Raw genomic sequence first — 7,500 nt, 5'->3', positions numbered from 1 at the left:
TTAATCTGTCAGACCGCCGTTTGGTTAGAAGTGACACCACCGTCATTCTACATTATGTCTGCTGTGGCCGTTACATCAGCTTAGAATACTGCTAGTTTACCCCATCTTTACGTGGGGACTGGTGGGTGAGTCCCAGCTGTCTTTTCCCCATCTGTGGCTTTTCTCCTGAAGTTCCACGTTTAGATCCTTTGAAAATCCGCACAAGTGCCTGTAGAGGCTTCTTATAAACCTCCAAATCTAACCTTTCCTTTAGAGGAGGGTGCATGTTTACCGGACTGGTGGGGTTTAACCTGTACACAAGGTGGGGGAGCTGTGTGTGTAGTTTTGGATACAGGTAACCTTATTCATACCCCATCCGCCTTCACATCCCTCTATACACCACTCTGGCTTGTCAATATAGACTGGGAAGCTGTGAGTGAAGTTAGCAGTGTGGTGGGAAATGTATTGATGTATGGGAGGTGTCTCGTGGAAGCGCGTGGCGTGCGTGCGTGTGTGCGTACGAGCGTACGTGTGTACGTGTGTGCATTTGTGATCGTATCAAGTGTGTACGTATTCCCTCTATAGAAACACGTTTCGAATACAGGTAACCTCTCCTCCGTCCCCCCTCCCCCAAACCCTCCCCGGCCCCCCCTATGCACTACCCTGACACTTCCCGCAATCGATCGCTCCTCTCAGCCCGTACTCGACTGATAAACCGAATCGCATTTTCTTATCTCCTATACGCACATGTTTATATCTTCTCATTAACCTACAACGAGAGGATGAGATGGGTACAAGGGCGGGGGATAAAAAAGGGAGGAAAGCATCGCCAGACGAAACAAAGATGTAGCAAAGACGTGTGTAGCGACGGACGGCGGGCTGAAGTAAGGTGCCGTGTGCAGCAACAGCGGCGGCAGCGGCGGCGGGAACCTGAGGTGACGTGTGGATAACGCTACTAGGAAACACGCACACGGCACCAACGTTCACGCTCACTGACACACGCACAGACGCACACACACACGGAACCGCACTCACCAACATTGTTGGGAGTTCCGCTACTAAAAAAAAAAAAAAAATGAGAAAGTAAAAAAGGATTATTCAAAACAGGAGGTAACCGTTGGTTGTCATGTCGATTTGCAGGTCACAGTCGGTGATTTCGTTGTGAATGATGATTGTATTAATTAATAACGGAATTATTTTTGTATTTTCTTACAAGAAAATATGTTTATTTTCTATCACGTATGTTAGTAAATAAGCAATCTGAAGCGAATGCAGCTTAATTCCTTGTAGCCCAACAAAGGATGCATAAAAAGTAAATTGGAAGCAAATCCCCGCTTTGGAGGGGCATATTCTGAAGTGCAGGGTGTTTAATGGATTTTGATTTCTTAGTGATCATGGTAGCAGTGATCCCGTGAAGATCCCCAATGTAGGGTTGTATGACTACCTCGTGCTGGTATTTTGGCTGACGTCCACCGCTCTCCCTCGGCCTCGTGGGGCCGTGCGCAACATCTCACCTTTAAGGAGATGATTTACAAATATTTTATTTCTCATTATTTTCCCAATCATCATAAGGGCATTTACATCTGGTTACAATACCCTTTATATAACAGTGCACTAATGAGGGCATTCCAACTTGCGAAAGCTTATTGTGAGCGAATCCGTGGTTGGGGCCCGTGTGCAGCGATGACGTCACGGCTACGTGTCAGTGACGTCAGCATGACGCAAAGCGCGGGCGCTGCGTGCTTCGGGGAAAGGAGATAGGAAAAAGATCCGCCACACTTGTGATCTGCAATATCGGTCTGGAAGCGAGCCTTCATATTATTGTTGCCATTTTATGAAGGAGGTTCAGAGTCCCAACCTATGTTAAAGTTAATTTTATCGTTGTGATTAAAATGCGTAAATGTGAGGATGTGTAAATACCATTTTGTATGTGTCTTTTACCGCATTTGGTAGCTTAATGCCAGACGGTCAGAGGAAGGGATAAGAATTGGAAATATAAGAGAAGGAAGTTAAAGGAGGGTAAGGGAGGGAAAAAGGTAAAAAATGGAAAGAAACAATTGTAAAATAGACAATAAGAAAAAAGGTAAGAAAAGGAGAGGGAAGATAGATGGGGAAAGAAGATGAAAGGGTATTTATTAAAAAAAAGAGAATTCTAGTTTCCCATGAAATAACTTCTCACGGTTTTCTGATGAGGAGATACGCCGGCAGGCCTTCAAAACTAACGAGGCTTGAGAGCGCGGCCAAATTATCATTTTAGGCGTCCCAAATTTACATCTAAAACAGAGCTATCAAAGGATGTAAGAAGGATATGAGCCAAGATTTTTTTTTTGTCTCTCTCTCTCTCTCTCTCTCGCTAACTTGCGTAAGCATATGTGCGTTTTATGTGGCGTAGCAAAGAGGGAGGGAGAGTGTAGCTATTATTTCGTAATGTATGTCCCGCTCTGGAAAGCGCTTCTGGGTTCTGGGTAAGGTCTTTCTCCCGTTTCATGTTTTTGTTCGGCGGTTATGTGTTTTCATCTCCGCGTAGCGTGTCTTTCATTATCCTCTCGTAGTGATGGATGTACCCTGTTATTATGCCGATTTCTAGTCTTCCCTTGTGGATGCCGTCCCTCCGTCGCTTATTCCGCACCCGTATGGAAGCCTCAGCGATGGCATTTCTAACCCTCAAGTCTTGGACTTTTCCTTGAGACGACTCGGACACAAGTTTCTGCCATGTATCACATTCCTTGCCCGCATCTTCGGCACTTAAGGCTGTCATGTCACGTGACTCCTGGTGTCAAAGGGAATGGGCCTCGCAGGGCTCACCTTTTTTTTTCGCTCATCTCATCGCATATTTTTCGTAAGTAATGAGGACAAAGTGCCATGCAGACTCACGGCCACTCACCTGGCTTGTCCGTGAAGCAGCTCCCTCATTAATTCCATCCTGATCCTTGTGCCAGATCCCCCTCCCTCGCTCCAGACACGGCATTCCGGGCTTGGCGGCGGCAGTAACGGGTGGCAGAGAAGTCGCGGAGGTGGTCGCAGTGAGCGCTGAAGAGGGAAGGGTACGTGCTTCGAGAGATCCGCTGGCCGTGTTCCACACGGCACCCCGGATCACACGTCACTCGGTCGCCACGCGAGTCGGTCGTGTTCTTAACCTTGCCATGTCATCTCCCTGTTCGTCACGTTGCAGGGATGCTCTACGTGTAGCCAGGGAGCGCGTTGCGACTCGCCAATGGGTGATACAAACCCACGTATACACGTATCTTCTAGAATATCTGTGTTCAGACACGTATCATATTTTCTGAAGTTGCTTTGAAGCAGTTGTCATATGTACGCTCTGTGTGTGTGTGTGTGTGTGTGTGTGTGTGTGTGTGTGTGTGTGTGTGTGTGTGTGTGTGTGTGTGTATGTGTGTGTCTATCTATCTATCAATCTATCTCCATCTCCCTCCATCTCCATCTCCATCTCCATCTCCATCTCCATCTCCATCTCCCTTCATCTCTCTCTCTCTCTCTCTCTCTCTCTCTCTCTATATATATATATATATATATATATATATATATATATATATATATATATATATATATATATATAACTTTTCTAATCATGATAACTAAGTTTTGTTGAACGGTCATTGGAACAACAGGCATTTACTATATGCATCACGTACACCGTGAAGATGGAGATGCGTGTTTGCCTCCACACTGCAGGGTACAATCCACTTTTTCTCATTAGAGAAAGTCGTTTGCCGGAAATCATAGGTTCGTGCGTCGGTCCGTGCAGACATTCGTGTATTACAACTCAGAGAGTGCATGAAGGCTCTTCGTGACTTACGTGAGTGTATAAGTGCGTGCGGGAGGTCTCCAGGTGTGTTAGAAACGAATGTCAAGATATTGTCTAAGGTTATTTTTGTTTTGTTTTTTCATTGTTTCGCGGCGACTCGACTAGAGAGAAAGTGTGAGGGCGTATATTTACTGAGTTTGATGTTTGTTTGTACGTGTTTTGTAGTGTGTGGAAACTACAGTTTTTGTATGCCTGTGCGATACTTCAAAATGTGTATTTGTGATCTATTCCTGTTATGATATACGATACATTGAATAAACTGCAAAAGTAGTCAGGTGCTCATTAATGTGTATGGAAAGAAGAAAGAAAAGAGCGAGGAGTAGCGAGAGACAGAAAAAAATGTAAGTTAAGGGAAAAGAGAAGGGGAGAGAGAAGAAAAGCCTCTGGAGAACACACTCGTAATCATGAGATAAACTACAAGAGGAAATTTCCTAGCACTTGAATGTGCAGTGTCAGATATTGCAATAGCTCGGCCAAGATGTTAGTGTATATGAATTTCGAAAAAAAATATAAGATTATTATGCAAGTAAGCACACTTGAAGCTGTAACATCATAATGTTTGATTGTAGTGATTCCCCGAGACATTTCCTTGCCCTAAAGTAAAATCCCGATTGAATCCATGGTAACGTGAATCCTTGTCCTGTGTAGGGGTAGGCTGCCACCAGCTGATAAGGGATCAGCACCCGTGTATGTGCGAGACAGTCGAAGACGTGTAAAATGTATGTTATGTATGTGTATGAGTGTATGTCAGTTTGTATGTGGAAAGAAAAAGTTCCTACACAGGACATTGCCGAGCAGGCGTGGCTAGAGTCAGGCAAACATTCTTATTTCAGGTTTTACAAATTAAGGACTTGAAAAATATAAAATAGTTCCGATCATTTATTAGTTATTATTTCGACACAAAGAACAAAAGGTCTCTCCTCCTTGCATATTCAAATGTATTCTCTTTGGCCGGGCCATGAATTTATCTATGGCCGCAACCCTTTAAAAACAATCAAAATACAATAAAATTCAGCGATAAAAATCAAAGAACAAGACAGCAAGTGCCAAAAGGGCACAGGTTGTGAGCAGTGGATTGCCGAGCTAATATCTCATGTGCAAGTGGCCATCTGCTGACGATCCTTGCTTGCTTGTTGGATTTATTAGCTATCAACCAGCGGCACAGGCCAAGGTTATTAAGCCAATGATTCCATTCTATTTTATCAATCTATATAAGGTCATAAAGTTTTGTCTCCTTTAAAAAAGTGATTACTTTACTAATTATTTTTTCATTATCAGATAGAAGATTTTTAATATTCAATTCGATGTTTTTAATTTGAAAATAATTTATTATATTCTGTCTTTTGTTTTGGTGTTGTTGACAGGATATTAAAAAGTGTGCCACTGATAAATATCTCTGACATTGGTCACACTGTGGAGGGAATGTTTTTTCAATGTAGGGAGTGAGGTGGGTAAGTCTTGTGGCATTGACCCTCAGTCGGGCCAACACCACCTCCTCCCTTCTGTTTCTTCTGTAGGCTGTGTCCCACATTTCAATTTTTTCTTTGTTTTTGTTGGTTATGGTGAGGTCGGTCCACTCACTCTGCCACAGGAGATGGATTTTTGCTTTTATAAAAGAGACAAAACACCTGAGATCTGTGCAGACAATACCAGGCTCCAGATCGCCAGTCGACCCGGCTAGTTTGTCCCTCCTTCCAGAGAGGGAGCAAGTAGTAGGCCCTCCAGGGCAGCGCCATCTCTTGGCGCCGGTGGTGATAAAAGGGGGAACTCGTGTATATTCCCCTAGAGGGATGGCTGGGGCGAAGCACATCACTACATGATGACCCATGTCTCTGGGTGCTGTTATTGAAAAAAAAGAAACTGTTAACTTTGCTTTGCGTGTGTTGCTTGCCTTTGCGTTTGATATGAGGTTTTGAATTTTCTGTTGTAAGTGACCCGTTTGATCATGCATAGCGTACTGCTGTCCTTGGCGTGTTTTGGCTATGTGTATCGCACAGTCATTTTTGAAGTGATCCTGGCGTTAATGCGAGAGGATGCCGGATAACTTTTTAATGGTTAGTGAATAGAAAAACACATCTTTTGATCACTACACAGATGCTTGGGTATGCAGCTGATCTGGCCATTTGCATTCATACAGTGTCTACAGGCTGTACAGATGCGTGGATGTATCTGAGTTTAGCATTATTCGTCCTGATTAGTTAACAGTTTTTTTTTGGGTGCTCATGTCAGGTGTGTGGGTAGGTACTTACCCCTTACATTGTCTGTCAGTCTCTCTCTCTCTCTCTCTCTCTCTCTCTCTCTCTCTCTCTCTCTCTCTCTCTCTCTCTCTCTCTCTCTCTCTCTCTCTCTCTCTCTCTCTCTCTCTCTCTCTCTCTCTCTCTCTCTCTCTTTCTCTCTCTCTCTCTTTCTCTCTTTCTCTCTCTTTCTCTCTCGTTGTCTTTTTCTCTCCCTTTTTCTCCCCTTTTCACCCTTTCTCTCTATTTTTGTCTCTTTCCTCCCTCACTCCCTCACTCATTCACACTACCGCCATCGGCTTCGCCAGTTCCCCGGCATTCCACAGGCTGGCCAGGAATGTCTCAAACAGGTCGTTAAGGTGATGCTAAGACCCCGCCTCATTTGATTTCGAAATTTCGGTCGAGTATTCAGTCTACTGTATGTATCTTTTCATTTTATATTTTAAAGTTTTTTGTTTTACACATTTAAAGTTTTTTTTGTTGTTCTTGCAAGTCACTTTAGCCTTGGTGATACAGCAAACAGATGAGATAGGTAGAGAGAAAAGAGTCCTTGGCAATTTTCTGTGTATATGATCCGGAAGGATGGACGAGGGGAATCGAAAAGAGGAGGTGAAAGCAGAGGCAATATGTGTAATACAAAAAAAAAAAGTAGAAGAAAAAGATAACCACAGAGGGTAATTGGCTATGATATGATGACAAAAATACAAATAAAAGTACGGGGGGTAATTCAGTATGAATACAAAGAAGTAAGAGAAGGTGATAATTAATTGGGTGTGATATTAATGGAGTCGGATGGGCACAGGTTATGATTGGATATGATGTAACCAGAGACAAAGGAATAGACACCCGTTGGTTTTTATGTTTTGAATAAAGACAAAGAAAAGATAATGGTCATATTTTTTTTACAGATGAAACGAGCATAGAAAACGTGACTGACATAAACATTACCGAAATCGATTTGTTATGAAAGTTTATTAATCATTCAGCGGAAATGAATTGTATTCGCGTGGATGGAGATAATCCGAAACAAATGAAAAGAAAATTAAATAGATATAAAGGAAACGTCTTTGCAAGTAGGATGAATTTATATATATATATATTTTTTTGTCACGGGCATATTCAAAATCATGCGACCATGGCGTGTTGCGTGGAATTCATTTGGAATTTAGGTCGGTTCTTTCCTTGCGCTTTTTGATGGTCTGTCAATATACGGATGATAGGATCAAATTTTTGTGTGTGTTTATGTATGTGTATATTTTTGTGCGGACCTTGGATTGCAATCTGTAATGGACGGAGACAAAGGGGAGGTGTTTCCGTGTATGAGAGACACACACACGCTCGTATGCACATATGCGCACACATTCGCATAGACAAACTGACTGACTGACTGACTGACTGACTGACTAACAGACTGACTGACTAACAGACAGAAAGACAGACAGACAGACAGACACATAGACAAAC

The 7,500-nt window shown here is 43.0% G+C and overlaps 1 protein-coding gene and 1 long non-coding RNA gene across 15 annotated transcripts in view; one reads left to right on the top strand and one right to left on the bottom strand.

Annotated features, from left to right (window-relative positions):
• Positions 1–2,994, bottom strand: part of LOC147468625 (uncharacterized) — a 51,980-nt gene extending 48,986 nt beyond the window's left edge. Inside the window, exons 1-2 of one of the 3 annotated variants that reach the window (XR_015192378.1) lie at positions 2,864–2,985; positions 1,222–1,493 (exon numbers count right to left, since the gene is read on the bottom strand). This is a non-coding gene — a long non-coding RNA (uncharacterized LOC147468625). Of the gene's footprint in view, positions 1–1,221; positions 1,494–2,863 lie in introns of those variants that run through there. The other 2 variants (XR_015192379.1, XR_015192380.1) reach the window with 2 other exon arrangements.
• Positions 1–7,500, top strand: part of ZnT63C (solute carrier family 30 member 1) — a 178,378-nt gene that overhangs the window by 146,409 nt on the left and 24,469 nt on the right. For 2 of the 12 annotated variants that reach the window (XM_086552758.1, XM_043014402.2), the window contains exon 1: positions 2,909–3,023. The exons of the other annotated variants lie outside the window; for them this stretch is intronic. The gene's annotated coding sequence lies outside the window, so the exon portion shown is untranslated. Of the gene's footprint in view, positions 1–2,908; positions 3,024–7,500 lie in introns of those variants that run through there. 12 annotated transcript variants of the gene reach the window in all.

Source organism: Penaeus japonicus, unplaced genomic scaffold, assembly GCF_977035675.1.
Source record: "Penaeus japonicus unplaced genomic scaffold, GWHDUDI00000001_assembly GWHDUDI00000027, whole genome shotgun sequence".
NCBI classification, from domain to species: domain Eukaryota; kingdom Metazoa; phylum Arthropoda; class Malacostraca; order Decapoda; family Penaeidae; genus Penaeus; species Penaeus japonicus.
Note: the sequence above shows the minus strand (reverse complement) of the source record. Positions and strands in the feature narration are given on the sequence as shown.